At 42.5% G+C, this 26,401-nt stretch overlaps 1 protein-coding gene across 4 annotated transcripts in view; it reads right to left on the reverse strand.

Annotated features, from left to right (window-relative positions):
* Positions 1–18,846, reverse strand: part of SYK (spleen associated tyrosine kinase) — a 109,460-nt gene extending 90,614 nt beyond the window's left edge. For 2 of the 4 annotated variants that reach the window (XM_019966624.2, XM_019966623.2), the window contains exon 1: positions 18,599–18,835. The gene's annotated coding sequence lies outside the window, so the exon portion shown is untranslated. Of the gene's footprint in view, positions 1–18,453; positions 18,475–18,598 lie in introns of those variants that run through there. The other 2 variants (XM_070795177.1, XM_070795179.1) reach the window with 2 other exon arrangements.
* Positions 18,847–26,401: the final 7,555 nt, after the last annotated feature.

The raw sequence follows: 26,401 nt of genomic DNA on the forward strand, positions 1-26,401 counted from the left end.
CCATAAAAATGCCAAACATGCTAGGTTGTCATATATGATAAATATCAAAATATCAGATAGCTTGGATGTTGATAGAGTAAAGATGTCACAATTCCCTTCATTCTAAAATCACCCTCTAGACAAAACAAGAGAAATGCCATGAAACTAATAGACCCCACTCACCCTGAACAACAATCTGAGGGGAGCAGGAAAATGCAGCAAAGTTTTGTCCTGGGAGCATGAATTCCTTTAAGGAAGATGGTCAAGGAAGCAGAGGTGCTTCTGCAGACCCCAAAGCCTGCAGAGATGGGGCTTCTACTGAGCAGGTGGAGGGCAGCCAGCCATCCCCTGGGGGTAGAGAGGAGATTCTGAATGGCTGGCAGCCACCCTGAAAGAAGTAAAGGTTTAGCCAATTCTCTCCCTTCCTTCCTTCCTTTCTTTCCTTCTTCCTTCCTTCCATTTTCCTTCCTTTTCTCTCCTCCCTCTCACACACATACACACACACAGAAACACACACAGCATTACTGAAAATGAGGAAAAGATTCTGTTAGGCTAGAACACATCCTAGGCCTCTCCCTGACATGATTCATTTCCGAGATGAGGAACTTACCTTGTGTCTGTACAGTGACACTAAGAGGAAAAAAAGGAGAGAAGCAACAAGAGAAACAAACAGCACACAAAGAACACTGGCTGGAAAATCGTCCCAAGGGGCAGATGAAATCACAGCCACACATACCACCATGGAGCCAAAGGACTTAACAGAACAGCCACTGTTAGAAACAGTAGCTCTAAATGGAGACACAAAAGGCAGAGGATGAGGTGGGGAGGCAAGAAAAGTCATGAGAAATAAGCCAGCAATCAGGGGGAAACACAGGAAAGAAATGATGTCTGTTATTTCCAACAGAAAAAAAGAGAACAGATACTAACACTGTGAATAAGGCCATGGACAGGATGGAGTAGCTTGAAAAGAATGAAATGAACAAAGAGTGGAAGAATACAACAGAAGAAGACTAGAAGGACAGAGGAGAACCAAAGTGTGTAAGATTGACATTCCTGAAGTAGAGAATTTAAATAAAGGGGTGGGAAAGATGTTTAGAGTTTCAATTAAATTTCAACTTCCCCTGGATTCTCTTATCCAGGATCTTAGGAAAGGAAGGAAAGTTCTGGGCTTTAGACTTCTTGTCAGCCACGCTCCAAGCAAGCAGACAGAGGGCAGATGTTCCCAGAGGGGTCGGGCATGTCTCGACCAGAAACAAAAGGTTCAGCTGGGCTAAGGGCTGGTTACAAACATCACAATTTCAGGACAGGGACTAAAATTACTGTGGGTGGTAGACAGGTTCTAATGCTTCTGCCAAGAGTCCAAAGGCCAAGCAGACCCATTACACCTCCAAGACTGCTTCAAAATCACTCCAGATGCTTCTTATTGTGCAGATGGGGGTGGGAGGACAGAGGTCGGTACAGCAGTCTACAGAGTCTAAAGTCTGAGGGCCTGTGCTGCTGGCCCCAGTGTTGGGTGAGCACATAAAATCACAGAAGAATGTTTTCAGCAGTAAGTTCAATAGCAAAGCTCTAGGCAGGAACAGTGATTCTTCACGTGGACCCAGGTAACAACCAGCCGGGTACCTTAAGTACTGGTGATCGTGCCTTAACCCAAACTCAGAACTTCCAGAGGTGGGGCCCAGATAGCACTGTCTGTTTAATTTTCCAAGTGATTCTCGTGAGCAGCGGGGACAGAGAACCACTATTCTAGAATTATTGCCTCTGTACCGAAGGTTCAAAACTGGCCCAAACAGAGCTGGCTGATGACGTGAGCAACAGCGTGGGCTACTGAATGGAAGAAAAATGGAAAGAGTAGAAAATTCAAAGGTTTACACAGAATTCTAAAGAAGAAATAAGAAAGGCACTCAGGAAATCATGTTTAGTTCAGTACAGCCTCCGCACACACTGATTTTTAGACATACTGATTGTGCTAACTCAGCGATTCAGGTAGAAGTGTCTTGCCCCCAAGTCCTCCTAGCCCATCGCGCGTGCGTGACGGCCGGGGGCGGGGTGGGGCATGAAGTCAGCTTGGGAATTCACACGTTTTGCTGCGCTTCCTGATGTCGGGCTGAATCATGAAAGGAAGTTCTATAATTCGCAAACCCGTCCAACTGCTTCACTTGTGGTGTTTTATCTCTCCCGAAATTGAGCAGCACAGGAATTTCAGAGACAGGCAAATGTCACGTCTCTCTTAACGCCGCCCAGAATGAGGATGAAGCAAAGATGGAGCCTGGGGACCGGGCAGGTGCCCAGCTGGGGTGGGTCCCCCGCACAGGGTGGGTCCCTCCGCCCATCCCCTCCCCATCACAGGCTCCACGGGTGCTGCCTGCCACAGGATGCACCTGCCTCTCAGCCCGCCTTGCCCTTTCCACTGCCCTCGGAGCTCTCAAATGCACGTGGTCACGTTCCATTCCCAGAAGTGAGTCTTTTGTTTTCTTGTATTGGCAGGAACAGAACATGGTCATGTGATCAGCATTGCAGTATTCCTCATTTTGCCTTGAGGAAGAATACATTCCCTCTTGAAATCTTTCTTTTAAAATGGACAGACTTTGGATTCCAGGTATTTTGAGGAAATGGCATTGGATTTTCTATTTTACTGCAGAGAAGTTAATCAGTACTAAAATTTTCCCCATTAACTCTAAATCCTCTTGAACAAAAAACGAGCCTATTCTTTCAGAAACTATACCGAACCAAGCGTGCTTAACTCCAAGATATATTACTTAGTATTCTCCAAGACGGGGTTCCCATTAGACTGCTCCAAGAGCACAACTGGGAACCATTTCAGGCCCTATGTGAGTGACCTGTCACTAAACTAGACTGTCATGGTGTGTGCACGTGTGCATGTGTGTGCATGCACATGTATGTGTGCTGTGTGTGTATCTGTGTGATGGAGGTTGCTGTGTTGGGAATGAAAGGGCCAGACCTGATTCTTGTGGTCTCATCTCAGGGATGTGGGCATCCTGCTGACACCATCACCTCTGAGGCTAGAGTCCTTTAAAGAAACAGGAAGCACCCAGGATCCACACATGGAAAAGAGTGCAACAATGCACTGTTGACACACAGCAGTATCAAGACTGAGGAACGGTGTGTGGGGGATAGAACCTTGTGTCTCCTCACTCCCCAGGAAGGACCCCATAGGGCTCAGGTATAACACAGAGTGGTTAATCTGTCCCCAAACTATATTGCAGTGGAGATACTAGTTCTACTCTGCCCCACACAGAGCCACCTGCCACATGAGGCTAGTGACCCCTGAAATGTGGCCACTGTGATCGAGAACTGATTTTTACATTTTATTTCATTTTAAGCATTTGCAGTATAAACAGCCATATGTGGCTGGTAGCAATGCTCTGAGCAGCACAGTTCTAGATCCTTTCCAGGGAAGCTGGAGAGAGGCCACGTGTCCTCAACTGGGCAAGATGTCAGAGGTGAGCAGCAGGCAGTTCCTCCATCGGACCAATGCGATAGGACTGCAGGTCAGCAATGGGAATCTCATAAATTCACCCCAAGGAACACACTGTGTGGTCCAGACACCTCTCCCTTCCAGATGTTTTTTCTACTTGGGCCAAGCTTGGGGCTCTAGGTTTTCTCTTAATTAACAAGAGACACACTTTATTCCAAATACCTAGCTTACTGTATTCAAACTATATGTGACATATTGAAATGTAAGGAGGGGACATTAAAAGTCTCTACACATGCGCAGAGGGCCCCATGCTGGAAGCATAGAGCTCACAACAATGTCCTCAGCATGGTCTCCAAACCAATGTAAAAGTACACGACTGGGGTCCAAAATAATGCCATACTGTGTTTTAGAGCTTCAGGGTTAGAGTGCTGCCAGGACCCCCTGAGCTGGTTGTCCTTGTCCAGTTACTTGGGGACAGGAGAGAACACACCATAAGAGCTGCCTGTTAAAACCCAGCAGGGTTCCCCAGGGCACCACCAAAGAATAGACACACACTTGCTTCAGAGTCAAGTGACACTTGGGCCAGAGCTACTCTTTCTGTGTTGTTGTTGTTGTTCAGTAGCTCAGTCACATCTGACTCTTTGCAACCCCATGAACCACAGCATGCCAGGCTTCTCTCTCCTTTACTATCTCCCAGAGTTTGCTCAAACTCATGTCCATTGAGCTGATGATGCCATCCAACCAGCTCAGCCTCTGTCGTCCCCTTCTCCTCCTGCCCTCAATCTTTCCCAGCATCAGGGTCTTTTCCACTGAGTAGGCCCTTCACATCAGGTGGTGACCAAAAGACTGAAGCTTCAGCCTCAGCATCAGTCCTTCCAATGAATATTCAGGGTTGATTTCCTTTAGGACTGACTGGTTTGATCTCCTTTCAGTCCTAGGGACTCTCAAGAGTCTTCTCCAGCACCATAGTTCAAAAGGATCAATTCTTTGGTGTTCAGCCTTCTTTATGGTTCAACTGTCACATCCGTATATGACTACTGGAAAACCATAGCTTTGACTATACAGGCCTTTGTTGGCAAAGTGATGTCTCCACTTTTTACTACGTTTCCCAGGTTTGACTCTTTCTGTGACCTTCCCATAAAGTCTTTTAATATCATTTTGCCCCTGACAGACCCTCCTTTTCAATCCCCAGGCAACCAGAGGCTACATAGCTCCTTGACTATCTTTACCCAACCATGACTGCTCTGCAGAGCACCTACCTGTCTGCAAGCCAGTCTGCTGAGAGCTCTGCACAGAGTGTCTCTGGAGCCACAGTCACTCTGGGGGAGGTCTTTCCAGCCTTGTTTTGGTGATGAGGTGGCCAGGGCTGAAGCAGTTTCAAGGAATGATGGAATTGGGCACTGCCTGCTGCTCGCCTCTGACACCTAGCCCAGGTGAGGACATCTAGCTCAGGTGAGGACACCTAGCCCAGGTTGGGTCCTGGGACCCTTTGCTGCAGTGTTTGTACCTGGACAAACCTCTCCTTAAGCAAAAAATTACAGAGAAGCTGTAAGGGACTAAAATAACTGTGTGCATGTGCAGTTGGGGCAAATTATGGATGAGATACAAAAAAGACCTACAAGCCTCAACCATCACTTTTGAAGTGCCAGGAACAAAAGCTGTGGGTTGAAAGCAAAAGTAGGGTACTGTGCATGCGCCCTGCACTCAACACCACTAAAGGAATGGGCAGCGCACCTAAGCCACCCCTCCAGTCTGACCCCTGGACCCACCCCTACCCTCACTTCATATAAGGAAGTAAAGCACTTTCACTAGGGCAGCAAGCAAGGAAAACTGTTCCTTGTTTTTACTCCCCACTGCTGTGGGTGCCCCAATAAAGCTTCGTTTGAATTTCTTGTCTGGGCTCTGACCACTTTCCATTGATTAAGGAGGCCACAAACCCTGGTCGGTAACAGAATCAGAGCTATGGGCTTGGCTTGCTCCCATCACCCACACTGCCTCCCAGACAGACTTTCAGAGCTGGACATTTATAGGTCACAGTCATGGTCCTAGAAGTTTCATTACACAATATAAATGTGAGTGCACGTATGAGCCCCTGGGGCTTCCCATGTGGGTGCTGCTCAGTGCTCCCACGTGTATGCCTGGATGGACAGAGTCAGTACCAGGAAGCCCAGAACCTGGGAAGCCAGCCCCTGGGAAGTCCCTAAATGGTCCACACAGAGAGTGGCCCCTCCGTCAACATCTGCTGCAGCCTTCAAAGCCCAGCAGCCACAGCCACCAGGAAACCCAGGCCCCAGCTCTTCACCCAGAGCAAGACTATTTACATCCTTCTCATGAGAAAAAAACCATCTCACATGAAACAGGCAGACAAAACACTGTCTGAGAGTAAATAAGGCCAGTGGACTTGGAGTAACGAAAAACTGGTCTGAAAGATAATTGTTCACATTATCTTGGGTAAAAAATGTGATGAGTGGTTTGTCTAATTGGACCAGTGCACACATTCTTTCTTGGACAATCATTTCAGGTGCTCTCACCTCCTACAAGTCTCACAGCAGGGTGCTGAGAGCACATTCACATTCTCACTCATGCTTCCCAAACTTCCACAGGCCTCCAGATGTTATGAGTGCAAGTTTCCAAAGAGTAGAGTGCTTGAAGCATAAAAATATGTGAGTTCTCTCTATCTCAATCATTCTTCTCTCAATCAATCTCTCTCTCCCTTTCCCCCTTCTCTCTCTCTCACACACACAAAGTGGGGATGTACCACCTAATATGCTCAGAGTCTCTTCAATCAGAGGCACACATAGCTGCCACAATACCCAGTGTACCAGTAAAATCACATTTGGTGGAACTGTGTCAGGCTATGCTTGTGTGCTATACAATCCCACAAACTAATTCTAAACCAGTGGTTCTCAACCTTGGCTGCTGCACTTGGTGCCAGAGGGGTGAGGAGACCTTAACAATAAATATCCAAGGCAGGTCACATGCCAGACCACGTCAGAAACCTTGGAGGCAGCCTGGGCATCAGTGAGTGAGACAAGCTCAGATGATGGATGTGTACAGGCATGTTGCAAACCTTGGCTGTACATCTCTGGGCAAACTGCCCAACCTCTCCAAACTTAACACCTCGGAGACAGTACGGTCCCAACAGCCATAACTGATACTTTGTTTTTGAATTAATTCTTTTTCCAGTCCTTTCCTACTTATCCTCCAGCCCCATAAACAAACCTCATCATTTCATTACAATCACTAAAACATCTGTATGCAAAGTAAAAATGCACATTTCACGTTTTTTTCTCCAAACCAATTCCCCTGCTGCCCTCACTAGATAACTGCTGCTCACAGTTTGGTGCCTTTGCTTTAGAATCTCTCTACATATTTACACACACACACACACACACACACACACACAGGTATAAGCAGACCTGCATCTTTTTATAGCAAATAACATTCCAATGTAGCCTACATTGCTATGTGCATGCATTTTTAAAAATATAGTGACATACTACATCTTGCTTTTAACTTGAACATTTTTATATTTTACTTTATAAGATTCCACATTTAAGAAAAAGACCACATATGATTCCAGTATATGGAGAGACTACAGTTCATTTAATCAAGCCTGATACAAATTTCTTTCTTCCTTCTTTCTTTCCTATTGCAAAATAAAATGTTGCAATGAGTTACAGTATGCATATATATATTTCCCCAGTTTTATCAATTTATGCATGTAATAAGTTCCTAAAAGTGAAATTGTTGAGTCAAAACACATGTGTGTTTTATATTTCCAAAGACATTACCCAGCCGCCTTGCAGGTGCTGACCTGTGGGAGTGTCCCTCCCCACGTCTCACCATACAGTAAACCCTTAAAGCAACGTGAGCTTACGGAGAGGCAAAGCATATTCTCATGCTTTTGGCTCATTTGCATTTTGGGCTGCTTGTTTGTGTCCTTGACTGATCTTTCTACTGGAATGTGTTTATTTTTCTCATTGATAAGAACTCACTACATATGAGGGCTTCCCTGGTAACTCAGATGGTAAAGAATCTGCCCGCAATGTGGGAGACCAGGGTTCAATCCCTGGGTTGGGAAGATCTCTTAGAGAAGGGTATGGCACCCCACTTCAGTATTCTTGCCTGGAGAATCCCATGGACAGAGGAGCCTGGCAGGCTACAGTTCACGGGCTTGAAGAGTCGGACATGACTGAGCAACTAAGCACAGCACAGCACTGCCTATGAAAGCTACTAATCCTTTACCACAGACCTTGAAAATAAATGTATCTTTTGTGTTTTTCTTCCCTCACTTATTTATATTTTCCCTTTGTATAAGGACTTGTTTGCAATTTTAGAAAATCATACTCATCAACCTTTTTCTATTATGGTTTCATATTTTCTACCATATTTAGAGAGGCCTTCACTCCAGTTATTTTATAACTCAATTTTTTTCTTCTAGCACTTTATATTTTTATTCTTTGTTCAATCCAGAACTTATTTTTGTACACAGAGCAAAGCTTTATTTTTCCCAAATCATCAGTCAACTTTCTCACGACCAATAATTAATAACCTACGCTCCCTTTCCTGACTGATGGGAAAGGCCACCCTTGCTTTGCACCAAATTCCATGTGGAGTTTGCGTCTGTTGCCCCACGTTCCTTTGCAGTTTTCCCTTAAGATCTTGTGGAATTTGTCTCTCTTCATCATTCTTACTTTTCTTTTTTTTTCCTTTGGGTCTCATAGGTTTCATTTTTTTAAAAAATAAAATTGCCAGTCTAAGGTGGAAGGAAGAGTGTATTGTGAACATTTTAACTTGCTTAGTTTTATGTGTGATGTACATCTTGTTTCATAACCTTCTGTGCACAGAGCTCACTTTGGCTGGCTTAAGAAATCTCTCCATCGTGATAATGGAGAGCTCCTTCATGCTCTTCTGGCTACATAGCAAGTCCACGGTGTGGGGGGGGGGGGGCGGGGTGGGGGGTGAGGTGGCAGGCTCCACTTAACTACTTGTTGTAGGAGGAACTACTTCCCTTTGCAAATACATATGTTGAAGTCCAGACCCCCAGTACCTCAGAATGGGATGTTGGAAATCAGGCCTTTACAGAGGTAAGTTAAAATGAGGTCATTAGCATGGGACCTAATTCCCTATGACTGATATCCTTATAAAAAGAGGAAATTACAGATACATGCACAGAGAGAAGAAGATGTAAAGATACAGAGAGAAGACGCCATCCATAAGCCAAAGAAAAAGGCCTCAGAAGAAACCATCTCTGCCCACACCTTAATCTCAGACTTCCAGCCTTCAGGACTGTGATGTGATAAATATCTGTGGTACTGTGCTCCAGGGACCCTAGAAAACTAATACACCATTCCTCTATTAATGAATGTGGATAGTTTCCAGAGTTTTCTGTGGAAAATGGATAAGCTAGAAGGAATATCTTGCACATATTTTTGCAGGTATTGGCTTCTTGGGGAAACATGCATGACTTTTCTATCTTCTTTCTAGAAGGCATCCTTCCCCTGCAGTTTTCAACCTGCCTTCCTTTGACTCTAACCATTGAAATCCCACCTGCATCACAAATATTTCCACCATGGAACAGAACTTCCCTTGAAATTTTCCTTTATCTCCTGCTTCATTCTGATCTTCAGGACACCATGTATGCCCCCTCCCAACCCTCTCAACAATAACATGTGCAGAGAGCAGTGATTCTATCCTGTGTGGGGACAGTGGCAGAGATATCAGCCTGATATCTGAGCAGACAAAGGCTCAAAGTATCCTTTTACACCTTACTTAAATCTTCTCACGTTACTTTAGTTCACTCTGGGTGGTAGATTTGAAAGTCAGCTCAATCTCAGTTGGATAGCAGCATGTGCAAAAGCATCAGACATTCCCACGTTAACCTCTCATGGATTCAGGAATTTTGCATCCTATTCCTACTGAATTTGCTTAATTTCTCAACGCAAACTTGTGAAGATAACAAGTTTTCTAAAACTGCTGGTAAAAGAGTGAAATCGACATGTCAAACTGGGCTTCTGTCCTCTGGCTGCCTCCACTGATAGGACTTTAAATCTTAGCACCAGGCATGACAGCAGGTCCCTTTAGGCTCCTCATTAGAGAATTGGATACAGAGTCTAATTCTGGATTAGAAACACCTGGGTCTTAGGTTTCAACTTGCAGCAGCATTGCTTAGCGGCTGGACAAGTCCAAGTGACATCATCTTTCTGGGCCTCACTGCTTCTCAGGGGGTTGAATTAGATGGTCCCTAAGATCCCTCCCCCCTCTAACATACCAGGCATCCTTATACACACTTCTAAGAAACATGATTCAGGACTAGCAATTGCATAATGATCAGTAGAGACTTGACAATGCAGCCCTTTCTCTAGAAACAGTTCCTGCCTAAGCTGTAGAAGGGCTAGCTCAGCTCCCAGGGCAATAGGGAAGATGAAAGAACCCCCAAGTCTGCCTTTCACGGCTGCTCTAGGGAGCTCCCCTTCCTCCTCCTTCCTGTTACTTCCTTCACAGCTATGACCATCAGCTGATTGGTGTGGCTGAAAAAAAGGAAGTGTTGGACTTCCCCTTCAAGTATAAACAGCAGTTAAAAATGCAGAGAAAGAAAAGAAACAGCACTAAAAACAAGAATATAGAATATAAATCCATAACCATGCTGGAGCAAAGGAAGCAGATTGCTAGTGGAATGGAAACTCTCACTACCCTTGAAGGACTCAAAGAAAGATGGGCTCAAACTTAGGAAACCACAGCCTAAGTGCAGGCAGTTGGGGATGGCTGCAAAGAGTCAAGGGCGTGGTGCCTTGGAAATGACATAGCCTGGGTGGAATGGGGTGGGTGAGGACAAAGCCTGGGTGGGATGGGGTGGGTGAGGACAAAGCCTGGGTGGGATGGGGTGGGTGAGGCGTGGGAGAAGCAGAGTGGGAAGCAGGCAGGCAGCCAAACCCTCTCCACACCTCCTCAGCTGCTGGTACCCCTAAGAGCAGCAGAAGGCCCTCCGCAGGAAAGACGTGCATTTGGAGAGGCAGAGTATGGCCACATCTGCAAAGAACAGAGAGTGCCTGCACCCCACACCGTGGTTACTGGCTCATCCTGTCCTGTTCACATCTCACGCTCCTCCCATCTCATGTGTGTGTGTGCGTTAATCGCTCAGTCGTGTCCGACTCTTTGCTTTGCCACCAACTGTAGCCCGCCAGGCTCCTCTGTCTTTGGGATTCTCCAGGCAAGAATATTGGAGTGGATTGCCATTCCCTTCTCCAGACCCACCTCATGGGTGACAGGTAAAAAGAGGGCCATGCAACATACACAGCCTTAAAAACTAACTCCAAAGGCATCTCTGAAATAAGACCAGCACACATCCTAGCACAACAAGAAAGCTAACCCCACAAAGGTAAGGAACCAAATGGGCAAACAAATGAGTAGGTGTCAAAGGAGATAGAGCTCACGAAGCATGAAGAGAATGTCCATGCTGGAAGCAGTAACAAAAACAAGTATCTGGAAGAGCCTAAAGTATCACTTAAAAAATAAAAGAATTAACTACCTTCCTTCCTTGCTTGCCCGCCTATTTGCTAAAATACAAATGACTTAATAGTTGGACTGAAAAACAGGATGGACAGGGCTGAAGATCTTTCTTGAGCAAATGATCAACTTGTCAGTTCCATGAAGTGCAATGAAAAAGGTAAAAGAGAGGGAATAAATGAAAGAAAAAGTGCATCCCCTGCAGCTTTGTATATAATATCAAAAATTAGAGAAAAATCCTAAATGTCTGTCAATAAGTAATCATATTTTCTGCTCTGGAATAAGACACAAGGATCACTGATAAGAAGAGCTCCCTCAAGCCTGTTGATTAAAAAAGTTAGTTGCAGGATGACACTGGTATTAAGAAGACACACACACACACACTATATCTTCTAAAAATACACACATATATATACACACATGAATGCACAGGATGCTAGATTAGAACACTGTACATCAAGCTGCCCTCCCTGAGTTGGGGTGGGCTGGGGCGAAGGGTGGTGGTCAATGAGGGTTCCAGTGTCACCTGTCATATCTGAATTCTTCGCCAATGGGTATGTACTCAGACATCAGTTATGCAAATCAACACCTTTCAAAAAGAAAATGATAGAAAGTTCTCCCATCTTGGAGGTCAGATAAAAAAGCTTCAGAGACAGTACTTACTCATCTGTGACCTATTTGGGACTGCTATTATTAGTCTCCAGCCAAGACTACAGGGCAGACTCCCAGAGCTACCCACCTGGGAAAGACTGTGACCGTTATGCCAGTTCTAACCACAGGCCAGGTACGATTACTGCATATGTTGTCTCCACCATGCACCACAAGGAAATCCCCTGTAATCCTTCCATCTACAAAGACTGAAAGAGTAGCTTGAAAACAGTGGGATTTGAACCCGATGAGACTTCAGGCCCCGTACTCTCAACCACTGTTGATAAAAAATATTCAGTGACTGAAGCATTAGGGCAATCAAGTGATTCCAATACTCTTAGTGTTTGAGATGAAAATAAACTTAGCATTCTGCCTCCGTCTAAGCAAAGCCTGAGGATCTTGTAAAGGGGCAGCAGGTTACCCGCTTTTCCCCAAAGTAGACCTGGGGAGCCCCGGTATACAAGATGCTCCAAGAACCAGTGTATCCCATGATCACACGGGTGTGAGAGTTTAGTGACATGTGCCCTGACCATGCACACCACCTGTACAAACGCCATGAGCAAGCCCAGGACAATGATCCTGCTTACTCAGCTTTATTCTGTCTAAGAATAAGGAAACAAGGAAACGTTAAGCAAGGAAAGCTTCCTAGGAAATACCATTTAAAACTGCATAGCACCCACTTCAGAAATCAAGAGAATTGAGGCCAGTCATCTGATTTTTAAAATCTGTGGAGTCCCCATTCCCAGGAAAGTACATATTCCCATTAATCAAATAATAAAACATCAGGGTCAGAGCAATACAGAGGTGACACTGAGACTGATTTAAAATATAGATGCTAACTGCTAAATTGGAGCTAAGAATAATCTTTCACTAAGCATGATTCAGAATATGCCCCGAGCTGAGAAAGTATAAAAATTCCAAAAACTACAAAAAGTAATAAATTACACAAATAAGCAAATAACCATAGAAATCAAAAGTTTGGGGGAAATGTTTTCAACAATTATGACAATGGATTTAAAAAGTACATGAATGTTGATAAGAGTTAAGACTCCAAAATGTGTACAGGACAGCAACTTGCAGAAATATATTTAGCTAACCAACACCCCCAAATATGCTTCAGTTATTAATAGGTGAGTAGCAAGACTGAAAAGAAACTGTCAGACTGATGCAAAGAGGCAGGGGTTTCCAGAAAAAGAAAGAAATGGAACTCATAGAGTGCTTGATATATTTGCCTCAGTAGGAAATTGAGTCCGAGTTGGGAGGGGGGGATGCAGTTTAGCTTCATGTCAGAGAATTGGGGAGCGAACCACCGCAGGCACAGGACCAACTGAGAAGACACAAAAATGAAACAAGAATTTACCCCATGAAAAACAGTTTGAGGTACAAGAAAGAAAATAGAACTATACTATACAACATGCTCTATTAGTAAACAAAATCTGAAGGTAAATATCAGCTAAGGTTCCAGCCATCCATTCATCATGTGTTCAGCAGGGTCTGAGTCTTGGTGACCCCTCGGACTGTAGCCTGCCAGGCTCCTTTATTTATGGAATTTTCCAGGCAAGAATACTGAAGTGGGTTGCCATTTCCCCCTCCAGGGGATCTTCCCGACCCAGGGTTTGAACCCATGTCTCCTGTGTCTCCTGCATTGCAGGCGGATTCTTTACCCCTTGAGCCATCGACTGGGGAAGCACACAGAAAGATTATCTTGGGTAATAATAATAATTATCCTAGGACTGCCATGTCCTTACTTCTCAGAATAGGAAGTCAGCATTGTCTAAACTGATATATATATAAAAAGCAAGTGAACACAGCGTCAGGAAATAAGAAGGAAAATTCTAGAAGAAATAGCTAAAAATATTAAAAGATTGCTTTTGGGGAATAGTACTAGAGGATGGGAAGGTATTGTTATATATTGAAATTAAATAAAAAGATTAACTCTGGTTGCACCAAAACATTTCCATGACAACTGAACAGAAATGGATAGATTTAATAAATTGTCAGACTGACCAGCACAGCATGAAGATTTAGCATTTAAGACAGAAGACGGAGTGGGAAAGGAGAAGGTTAATTGTTGCATATTCAAATGCTCTTTGTAGCCTCACTGAGTATAACTAAAGAAACCAATGTTTAAATTGTGACTTTTTCTAAAATTTGGTGCTCAGCCCTCTTCCATCCTTTCACACTGCCCCACTGACTGTATCCAGGCCTAAGCCTCACTTACGTGACATCAGCCCTACACTCTCCTTGTCAATCCTGCAGTCTGCCCAGCCTCTGCTCAGATCAAATACCTCACACACAGTGTGCCAATCTGGAAGCCCAATGTCCTCTCAAATCTGTGCTCCCCTCCAGGGCTCTAGCACAGCACTGAGAGGTACTGCCTTCTCCAGCAACAGAAGCTAGAATTCCAGTGTCAGAGCCAGGTACCCTCAGGACAGAGAAAGCTACTTACCAGAAACTGTCCATCATAAGTTTTCAGTACACTTCCCTTGGTAACTGAGGTGTTACATCATCCTCACCTTTCTCTTCCTATCTTCAGCCTTTAGCAGCCACCACAAATAGATACATAATTTCCCAGAAACAAAAGAATCAAGACAGAGTCCTTTTTGATTTGTTAAACCTACTGTAATAGAAACTAAATATTCTTCCTTCTATTGGTGTCTTTGGCAGTGGCTAAATTTGACTATATTTAAGATTTCAATTTAACCACCTTTCAGGATTCATAGGGCAAAACTTACATAATTAATTCTTAAAAGAAAAAAATCAAATTGATACAAGCTAACATTTTGCCAGAAAAAATTCTAAGCTAATAGAAAATATTCCTGCTGATGCAAAGCCACAATGAATGAATAAAACTGTCCCTTTAAAATCCAATCAGCTGAGTTTTTTTTTTTTTTAATCTTCCCACAATTCCTCTCTTTTTCACCCACTTTTAAAGAGAAGGGAAAAAAAAGTCTCTTTTTTTTCCTGAATGAAAAAAAGCAAACCCAACTTGTTCAGTTCCAAAGTAAAAGGTAAGATGGTGAGACATAATTAAGTCAAGCAATTTAATTCCAGTCTCTCTTTAAGACTCTGTCTTTTGATTTCAGTTGCTTTAAAAGAAAAGCAATGTTCAGCGTATATATGTTTTTTTAAAAATTTCACTCACTGGCCTAAGTTCCTAATTTTCTCTCCACTCTGCTGCTGCTAAATTAGTCCAGAAGTGGAAGAAATTGTGGGGCGGGGCAGGGGGTGACTTAGGGAATCAGAAAAAAATCTATATGGTGGAAGGCTGAGAAAGCAAACAGTAGCTTAGATTGTACAAAATACTGGACCATTCCTTAGGCACAGATAACGGAGACAGATAGAACAAAGTGAACAGGAAGCAATATTTCTTCCAAAGACAGGCTGTAGTTGTGAAGGGTGATAATACCTCCTCTTTAAGTAACTCTTGCATTCTTTTTTTAGAATCAGAGTGGCAGAAACTTTGCTGTTGAAAAGTCTCTAAGAAAGGATGAAACATCCTATTCTCACTCAGAAGATCTGTATTTTAATTATCATTGAAAATTCAGGGAAGTCTTGCTATTTCAAACTTTCTGTAAAGGCGGGGGAACTATTTGTCTAATTACTGGAAAGTATGACTTGTTGGGCAACAGAAATGCAAGTTGCTTTCAAAACCAAACAGTAGCTCCATGAAGTCTAACACCGTCTCAGTTCCTTAGCCCTAATTCTACAAAGCTCTGAAAAACAAGGTTTGGGGTGAGTTTTGTAGGGAACCTCATAAGTGACAACATTTGCCCTGAACTGGCACACAGTATTTGTAGCCTCTCTTTATTCCACTTAGTGAGACTTTTCACACTATTGGTGCAGAAATATTAACACGTGGGATTACAGGAGGCTGCCCAGGCTGTGTTGGAGTGGTGTGCCGTATATGGCGTCAGTTTGCATTGCACACCTTTCTAAATTCTGAGAAATGGATTTCTCAAGGCTGAAACTCATATTCTAAATTTGAATTCTAAATTCTGAGAAATCTTGAATTCCAAAACATCATCTTGGCACAGGGTTTTGGATAATGATTATGGATGTGCTATGTGCTGCATAAGTTACATTCTATTAAGAAGTCTTTGATTTAAAAACAGAGAAATCAAACCTGCACTTAGAACAATAAATACAAACCTAAAAAAGGCTAAGGTGAATGGTTTCTGAAACGCAAATCTAGCGATAAAATGAACTTTCTGACAATTTTAGCCCTCAGGAAAGGTAAAGAGCTAATAAATAAATTTATATTTAAAAAAAGATAATGAAAATTGTTGATTAACTCACCAAAATCACACAAATACAAACAAGTCTAATAAACAACAAAAATATCTTGTAAAAATAAAATAAAATAAAATAAACACCTTATTTTTATTTCTGGATTAAAACATTAAAAACATTATAGTTATTTAGATGATTCCTAAAATCCTACATATTGAAGCACTCTAAATACAAAGAATAAATTTTTTATTTATATAAAAGTAAAATAAAGAAATATAAAGTTTCTATCTGCAACATTTCTCTAAACAGCTCAAAGCAAAAGTTCAGTGTAGATAAAAAAAAACAATTTGATAAAATAATTTTAGTAGACAAGATTTTTCACTTAAAACATCTAATACTTCACACGTATTTAAATCTTTTAGTTCAAAGACATATAATTGCTGATAGTAGTCTCTTATGATCCTTTGTATTTCTGTGTTGTCTGTTGTGATCTCTCCATTTTCATTTCTAATTTTATTGATTTGATTTTTCTCCCTTTGTTTCTTGATGAGTCTGGCTAATGGTTTGTCAATTTTATTTATCCTTTCAAAGAACCAGCTTTTGGCTTTGTTGATTTTTGCTATGGTCTCTTTTCTTTTGCATCTATTTCTGCCCTAATTTTTAAGATTTCTTTCCTTCTACTAACCCTGGGGTTCTTCATTTCTTCCTTTTCTAGTTGCTTTAGGTGTAGAGTAAGGTTATTTATTTGACTTGTTTCTTGTTTCTTGAGGTATGCCTGTATTGCTATGATCTTGGCCCTTAGCACTGCTTTTACAGTATCCCACAGGTTTTGGGTTGTTGTGTTTTCATTTTCATTCGTTTCTATGCATATTTTGATTTCTTTTTTGATTTCTTCTGTGATTTGTTGGTTATTCAGCATTTGTTGTTCAGCCTTCATATGTTGGAATTTTTAATAGTTTTTCTCCTGTAATTGGGATCTAATCTTACTGCATTGTGGTCAGAAAAGATGCTTGGAATGATTTCAATTTTTTTGAATTTACCAAGGCTAGATTTATGGCCCAGGATGTGATCTATCCTGGAGAAGGTTCCGTGTGCTCTTGAGAAAAAGGTGAAATTCATTGTTTTGGTTATCCGGGGACAGGAGAGAGGTGTGCACATCAAGGAATTTAGTTGCATCTAATGAAAATATTGCCTGAGTAACAGCAATGAATTTGTTCTTACTACAACAAAGAAAACACATACTAGAATCAATTCCATTTCTTTCAGGAATTCTCTATCATCCCCCCCCCCCTTTTTTTTTAAACACAAAGATTCAGATGTGAGATATCTCCAAGTCTTTTAACTACATACTGAACTACCTCTAAGGAAATGGCAACCCACTTGGGTGTTCTTGCCTGGAGAATCCCAGGGGCGGGAGAGCCTGGTGGGCTGACGTCTATGGGATGGCACAGAGTCGAACACGACTGAAGTGACTTAGCAGCAGCAGAACTACCTCTAGGGTTTAAGAAAAAGAACAACTCCAGCCAACAGTTTTATTTGGGTCAATGGGAATCTTTGATGGAGTCAGGCAAACTCATTAAAATAATCTGCAATCCAGTTTCCAAAGGCCACCTGGCAAGATGGTAAGGGCCAGCTGGTCACCAGTCAACAGGAGTGTCTTGGGTTGGTTCCTGTGAATATACTGCACAATGAAGGAGTCTATTTGCCAAGCAACTGCATTGCAAACGGCCAAAGATTCAAACTCTAACTTCTCCAGTGGTTGTCTTTTTAGTTCTTGATATCCAAACAAACCAAAAAATGAATCGCCTTTGTATCATTACGTAGGTTAGGTTTAAAGTTTTGAAGCCGTGCATGCATGCGTGAAGTCGCTTCAGTCGTGTCTGACTCTGTCCATGGGGAGTCTTCAGGCAAGAATACTGAAGACCCCATTTGCTACTCCAGGGGATCTTCCTGATACAGGGATCCAATCCGAGATTCCTGCATTGCAGGCAGATTCTTTACTGCTGAGCCACAGGGGAAGCCCTTTAAAGCCATACTGCCATAGTGCAAAAAAATCTTTAACTCAAAATCAACGCATTTTACTACACCAAACTTTCCTGCTCTTCAAGTCATTCACTGGCTAATTAAGTTATTTTACCACGAGAATGTGAAGGAAGAAAAAAAAAGGCAATCATGCTACATTTTAGTAAAGGTTCAGAAACTGTCATGTTTTTATGCAACTGCTCTTTCTGTAGTAAAAGTATAAATAAAACCTTTGCATGCGTACGAACATCTCTACATTGAGTCACTTCCATAAATTCAGTGGAATTTTCCAGTGACTTCTGTAAATGGCCAAACGAAAATATGTTCTTTCCGAGACCCGACACCGAGTTTCTTGTGCCTGAGGATTCCAGCTAGTCTTCCAGGACCCAGCAGCTGCCGCACTTGCTGCGCACGCGGCAGCACTTGGAGTTTGGGGGCCCCATCGCACAGCCCCCAGGCCCCCAGGCCCCCAGGCCCAGCCCCTGGCTTCCCGTACAGAAACCGGAGCCCAGGAGACACTAACTAGGTTTAGGAGAAAAGCTGGCACAACCGACTAACTCTCAATCGAAATATTTTATCAAACGTTCCCTCCGATTTTCAAAGCAGGAAGGCCCTGAGCGTACCTGCCCGGGTGTGCTTGGGGGCACAGGTCTTGTGCGGGCCAAGGAGGAAGGGCCGCATCTTTCCCTCTCTCGGCGCCTTCTCCCCTCCCATGCCGCCTTCCCATGCCCGGCAGCCAAAGCGGAGGGATCGCGCGGCCCCACCTACCTGTGCCAGGTGAGGCGAGGGCGGGGCGCGGGGCTCCGAGAACCGGACGGGCGAGATCGCGGGGGCAATTCGGGCACAGTGCCGGGCCACCCGCTCCTCCTCGCTGCTCCAATCGCCGGAGTCACCTCAGTCGCCCAGTGCACGACGCTTCCTTATTTTGGGCAACTTCCTTAACGCGCCCTGGCAGGCCCTGAACTTCCTCCCAGCTGCCGCGCCCCGCTGCCCCAGGCCCGCCCTGCCGCCCGTGCGCCCCGTGTGCCCGGTGCGCCCCCAGCGCCCAGCGCAGGGGATCGGCGGCCAGAGCTCTCCGGAACCAGGCTCGCGGGGTCGGCCTGAGAGGCAGGAGGCCGGAGGGGAGCAGGGAAGGGAGCCAGGTGGGCGCTCGGTCCCAACTCCCCGGGCGCAGAAAGCCCAGACGAGGGGGCTTCATATGCAAAAAGGGGGCATGGCCAACAACTGGACCCTCTGGCCACCTGTCCTGCCTGCTGCGTGATTCTTCCAAGGACCAACAGGCACTCAGGGTCACGCCCATTTGCGGTGCAGTTTTTGAGAAGAGAATCTTCGTCACAGTGTGGTCTATTTCTAATCACCAGCCCAAGACGCTCCTGCTGACTGGTGGTCAGAAGGCCCACGTCGTCGTCCCAGGTGGTCTCCTGACATAAGCGAACATCAGATTTCACAGCTCACCTTTGGGTGAGCCCAGCCTGTCCAACCGATCCGTTGTCTGATGGCTTTAATTATTACAAGGTTCTTGACAATGAGTTAAACTTGCTTCCCTCTTAACCACAAGCGGTTCTGACGTTTAATTAAATAAAGTTTCATCTTTCTCTGTAGTCTTTAAAATGGTTTAAAAACTCCTACCTGGTTCTCTCTCCTCCCCCCCCCACCCCCTTTTTTTTTCCTGTTAGCCCTCTTTAGAATCTTCCCGTAAAACAGCTTCCAAACCCTGGCTGCCCTGGTAACTCTGCCTACCATTGCTGAACCAAAATATAATCAATAAAATAAAATATATAGGGTGTTAGATTAAAGTTGCCATGGAGAAAAAAACGTTAATAAGAGGCATTTAGACTCCAGTGGGACCCCTCAGACTTTTCCACTGAAACATTCTCTTCCATTTATTTTTACCACTAAATTTTTAACTCAAGTGAAGGATTTTTATTATGGTTTTATTTGTTAGGGCTTCCCTTGTGACTCAGCTGGTAAAGAATCTGCCTGCTATGCGGGAGACCTGGGTTCTATCCCTGGGTTGGGAAGATCCCCTGGAGAAGGGAAAGGCTCCCCACTCCAGTACTCTGGCCTGGAGAATTCCACGGACTGTACAGTCCATGGGGTTGCAAAGAGTCGGACAGGACTGAGCGACTTTCACTTTATTTGTTAACCACAGGACTTAATTTTACTGCAAATAGCCAAGGAAATAGCCACTGTTGTCTAAACAGAGGCTACAGAATCTGTTTTGCTTTTTACTAAGATTACAATGTTTCCTTAGATAATGATTATGGGAGATAAGATGAGGTTTTTCCATCCATCTCTAAGCCACCTTTTAGCACTGCTACAGTCCTTCCCACCTTTGAGTCATCTTAAAGTTAACTAGCCTGCTTTTCATGATTTTTTAAAAAAAATGTTAAAATTATGAACATCCCTGGTTTTCCAGTGGTTAAGAATCCATCTGCCAGTGCAGGGGACATGAGTTTGATCCTTAGTCTGGGAAGATTCCACCTGGGGAGGGGGAGGAAGGACAACTAAACCCATGCACCACAATTACCAGCTTGTGTGAGCTAGAGCCAGTGCTGATATGAGAAGCCAGTGGACCTCAACTAGAGAGCAGCCTCAGCTTGTAGCAACTGGAGAAAGCTTTCAGGTAGCAACAAAGACCCAGTGCAGCCAAAAATAAATAGATGAAAAAAAAAAAAAAAAAATCATCACGGAAATACCTAGGGGAAAAAAAATCTTCCTAAAAGTCAACATGTTTCTTCCAATCTTTCTTCCTTCATTGCAATGTGTCATTTCCCTTTGCTGACTCTGCTGTTTTAGCTTTCATTGAGATAAATCTTAGCTATGATTATGGAATCTTTCCTAACAAAGCCTTGTACCCAAAGGGTCCTACAGACTCCAGACACAGTTACTTTTAAAAAATCTCCTGTTCCTTATAGATTCTTTATTTTTTATTTCTTCAAAAACTAAATATATATATATATATATATATATATATGGTTTTACTGTGTTAATTCCACCTTATAAAGTCTTGAATATATACTTATATTGTCTGAGTGTTACAGTGCCTGGCTTTTTTAGTTGTACTTAGTTACACTGGACTGTGAGCCAGTCCTTGTCCTTGAAAAGTTATTTATGGAAATTAGTTGAGGCCCAGGAGAAGGCAATGGCACCCCACTCCAGTACTCTTGCCTGGAAAATCCCATGGACAGAGGAGCCTGGTAGGCTGCAGTCCATGGGGTCGCTAGAGTCGGACACGACTGAGTGACTTCACTTTCACTTTTCACTTTCATGCACTGGAGAAGGAAATGGCAACCCACTCCAGTGTTCTTGCCTGGAGAATCCCAGGGACGGGGGAGCCTGGTGGGCTGCCATCTATGGGGTTGCACAGAGTCGGACACGACTGAAGTGACTTAGCAGCAGCAGCAGCAGGGTGAAAGTATGTTTGTTTGTTTGTCTGTTATTTCAGAGAGAGTTTGCCTTTGCTTCTGTCAGCAATCTGGAGTGCAACTAGTATGTCAACAATTTAAGGTAAATTCTCAGCTTATGTCTTTAGGGACCAACTAGGGAACATGAATCTGGACTGGAAATTTGGGCACTATTATGGTCAACTTGGACTTCCCTGATGGCTCAGATGGTAAATCATCTGGCTACAGTGAGGGAGATGTGGGCTTGATCCCTGGGTTGGGAAGATCCTCTGCAGAAGGAAAAGGCAACCCACTTTTGAGTACTCTTGCCTGGAAAATCCCATGGACAGTGGAGCCTGGTAGCTTACAGTCCATGGGGTTGCAAAGAGTCGGTCACGACTGAGCGACTTCACTTTCTTTCTTTCTATGGTCAACTTGTGGCTGCAGTTTCTCAAGGATTCATTTGCTCTGATTCTGCTTTGTGCTTCTTTTCACATTTCTTCTATCTTTGAGTCCATATTTTTTGTATTCCATGTTTTTTTCTCCTTTAATTCACTTGATCATTTTGGTAGAACACAATCTTCTACATAGATATTTATTTTAAAAAAGAAACATAATAACAAGAAAATACAGCACAATTCATCTTCAAGGGCGATGCATGTCTCTAAAATACTTTAGGCAGTCATATATTTCTATATTTAATATCTCTCATGGTAATTATCAATACCTGTGGTGGGTATCTTAACAATGATAAGATAAGCCGTGTAGTGGTGGCCTCCAAAGCGGTTAGAGCTCTAGCTGACTGCCAACGGGGATGTGAATCCCAGATAAGGAAGTGGAAATAGGTATTTTAAAGACCTTCCACATCCAAAATGCTTTTACTGTCAAATTTGATTGATGGTTTAGACTGTATAGAAAATAGTAGTTCAAAAATGACTTCTCCTCACATTTTAAAGTTATTATTCTATTGCGTTTTTGCTTCTAGTGTTGCTGTTGAGAATTCCAAACCATTCTGATTCTTCATCTTGCATCCTTCAACTTTTATTCTGATTCTTTATCTTCTTGGCATTGTTACTAGTTTATTGTTTTGCCCACGCTAGCAACCCTTCATTGTGTTCTGCTTCTTTGTGCCAGACTGGCTTCCCAGATGACGCTAGAGGTAAAGAACCAGTCTGCCAATGCAGGAGACGTAAGAGACCTGAGTTCAGTCCCTGGGTCGGGAAGATCTCATGAAGGAGGACACGGCAACCCACTCCAGTATTCTTGCATGGGGAATTCCATGGACAGAGGAGCCTGGAGGGCTACAGTCCATGGGGTTGTAAAGAGTCAGACCTGACTGAAGTGACTTAGCACACCTGTGAGAGATAGCTCCTTGAATCTTGTATCAGAATCTTTTTCTTTCCTCTGTCTGGGTAATATTGGTAGTTTTATATTAATAATAAAATACTATTATTGATATGAATAATAAAATATTAATATTTATTCACTTAATGCCTGTTTTACTATAGGCTTTGCACAGGGAAGGTGGGGATGTTTAGCTGGAGTCGTGTTGTACTAACTGGGCTCCTCTCTCCCATATCCCACATAATAAATATATGAGAGTTCACTCCTCCTTGGGACTTCCTAGGTGGCATTAGTGGTAAAGAATCCACCTGCCAATTCAGGAGACAAGGGAAGATCCCCTGGAGGAGGCAACCCACTCCAGTATTATTGCCTGGAGAATGCCATGGACAGATGAGCCTGGCGGGCTACAGTCCTTGGGGTCACAAAGAGTCAGACATGACTGAGTGAGCGTGTGCAATCCTCCTTGGCAGAGGAAGAAGGGAAAGTTAACTATTTGGGGAGCACTTTGGGGCATTCGCTCAGTTCCCCAACTCTTTACATGAATGACAGAGTCATGCCAGATTGCTGACGTTTTTCTTTTTACCCTCATCTCCACAGCAACTATTTTCACTACTTCTTGGTCAAAATTGGGAAAAAGAACAAACAGTCCTTTTTACTTCTCTCAAGATTTCAGCGAGAATTGGTAGGATTTTGTAGACTCACAAGATGAGGTTTCTGGGAGGTGGGGACATGGCCTCATCGTGACACTCTCAAAGTTCTGTTTTGTGGATGAGCCAGCACTTTTCTAAGTTCATGCCATTAAGGGCTTCTCCTTTTCTCCTTTTCTCATTTGGTTACTGTTGGTAACTTTTACATTTTTATTTCTCCCCCTTCCTTTTTTTATTGGGTGAGGTAGAAGAGAGGTAGGGTTGAAAGGGAAGGAAGGGTTCTTTATCTTTTTTCTAGATGGTATAAGCTTGATAATCCCTGAATATCTCACCACTTTTATCCAAAATTTAATGCCACACATTTTTTTTTCTTATAGAGTATAGATCATATATTTTAAAATTTAGAATGCAAGGTCCTCATTTTTCTTCTCTTTCAGATAAAAAATACACAGTTACACATGACACTTTAGTTTGCAAATAAAATAATATTTAACTACAACTGCTTAAACAGTAAAATTGATTCATCTGCGGTCAGACATTTTGATTGCTTCCATGTCTTGGCTATTGTAAATAGTGCTTCTATGAACACTGGAGTGCATGCATAGATTGGAGTTCTAGTTTTTTTCAGATATATGCTCAGGAATGGGATTCCTGAATTATATGTTAGCTCAATTTGTATTTTTTTAAGGGATCTCCATATTGTTCTCCATAGTGGCTGTACCAATTTATTAATACATTCTAACACTGATGTTAGATTAATACATACTAACAGAGTAGGAGGGTTCCTTTTTCTCCACATCCTGAATGGATAAAGAAGATTTGGCATACATATACAATGGAGTATTTCTCAGCCATAAAAAAGAAGGAAATGATATCATTTGCAGCAACATAGATGAACCTAGAGATTATCATACTAAATGAAATAAGCCAGACAGAGAAATACAAATATCATATGATATCACTTATATGTGAGATCCAAAAAAATGATACAAATGAACTTATTTACAAAGCAGAAATAGACTCATAGATATAAAAAACAAACTTATACTTACCAAAGGAGAAGGATAAATTAGGAGTTCGGGATTAACATATACATACTAACTATATATAAAATAGATAGCCAACAAGGACCTACTATACAGCACAGGGAACTATTCTTAATATCTTGTAATAACCTATAAGGCAAAATAATCTGAAAAAGAACATTTATTTATAACTATATATATATATATATATATATATATATAAACTGAATCACATTGCTATATATCTGAAACTAGCACAGCATTGTAGATCAACTGTAATTCAATTTATGGGGGTCCAGTGACTGAGACTCTGAGGTCCCAATGCAAGGGGCCCAGGTTCGATCCCTGGTCAGGGAACTAGATCCCACATGCCTCAATTAAAGATCCCACATGTGACAGCAAAGACCAAAGATCCCATGTGCCACAGATAAGACCCAGCACAACCAAATAAATAAATACTTAAAAATGAAATAAGAAGATTGAAGAGTAAAATTTTGCTGACATATAAAGGAGAAAAATCCCGGAATTAGGACACTATCAGGTGTACTTTTATACAAATTATTTTAAGTTGAGATAAAAGTCACATGACACAAAATTTACCATTGTAATAATTTTAAAATGTAGGTGAAACTTTTAAAAATGTTATAGCTCAGCCCTTTCTTATCTTATGAAGACAAGTCAATTTTGGTTAAATAGCCAGAATCACTGGCAGAGTAATGAGATGAATTCCTTTATCTCAGTGATTTCCCCAACCTGGCCACATCCATCTCTCTTCTAAAATGCCACTGAACATGGCAGGAGGAAGAGCCTCTTTCTGCTGCTAGGATCCCCTGCCAATTCAACCATGATCTCAGTGTGACTTTTCACCTACAAATTACAGACTTCCTTCTTTTTTTATAGTTAGTGAGGTTTTGAACAGACAGAGAAAGAGAAAAATTACTTAAGAACCAAGTAAAGCATTGGAACTTGGATGCCAGCATCTAAGCTAGTGATAACACTGAGCAGAGGCTGCTAAGCCTGGGCTGTCATCCCAGTGCTCCCCCTTTCTTGTGGCTCTGAGAAAATCAAGTCTTCTGTGAGAATTTCTGGTTGCTTGTTTTCCATGAAGTTTAAGTCAGCAAGCAGGTATTGTGTGTCATTTATTGTCAGACATAATCCTAAGCACTGAAGATTTAAAAGGATGGGAAAATTTATGCTCAAAAATAAGTCCTCTCTTCACAAGTCTGAACAGGTAGGCATGCATTTGCTTAGAAGGCTATTCTTTAAAAATATAATTACTAAGCAAAAATAAACAAATGGGACCTAATTAAACTTAAAAGCTTTTGCACAGTGAAGGAAACTATAAGCAAGGTGAAAAAACAACCTTCAGAATGGAAGAAAATAATAGCAAATGAAGCAACTGACAAAGAATTAATCTCAAAAATATATAAGCAGCTCATGCAGCTCAATACCAGAAAAATAAACGACCAGATCAAAGAATGGGCCAAAGAACTAAATAGACATTTCTCCAAAGAAGACATACAGATGGCTAACAAACACATGAAAAGATGCTCAACATCACTCATTGTCAGAGAAATGCAAATCAAAACCATAATGAAATACCATCTCACGCCAGTTAGAATGCTACTATCAAAAAGTCTACAAACAATTAATGCTAGAGAGGGTACGGAGAAAAGGGAACCCTCTTACACTGTTGGTGGGAATGCAAACTAATATGGCGACTATGGAGAATAGTGTGGAGATTCCTTAAAAAACTGGAAATAGAACTGCCATATGACCCAGCAATCCCACTGCTGGGCATACACACTGAGGTAACCAGAATTGAAAGAGACACATGTACCCCAATGTTCATCACAGCACTGTTTACAATAGCTAGGACATGGAAGCAACCTAGATTTCCATCGGCAGATGAATGGATAAGAAAGCTGTAGTACATATACACAATGGAATATTATTCAGCTATTAAAAAGAACATGTTTGAATCAGTTCTGATGAGGAGGATGAAACTGGAGCCTATTATACAGAGTGAAGTAAGTCAGAAAGAAAAACACCAATACAGTATATTAATGCATATATATGGAATTTAAAAAGATGATAACAATGACCTATATGTGAGACAGCAAAAGAGACACAGATGTACAGAACAGACTTTTGGACTCTGTGGGAGAA

Source organism: Bos indicus, chromosome 8 (assembly GCF_029378745.1).
Source record: "Bos indicus isolate NIAB-ARS_2022 breed Sahiwal x Tharparkar chromosome 8, NIAB-ARS_B.indTharparkar_mat_pri_1.0, whole genome shotgun sequence".
NCBI lineage: Eukaryota > Metazoa > Chordata > Mammalia > Artiodactyla > Bovidae > Bos > Bos indicus.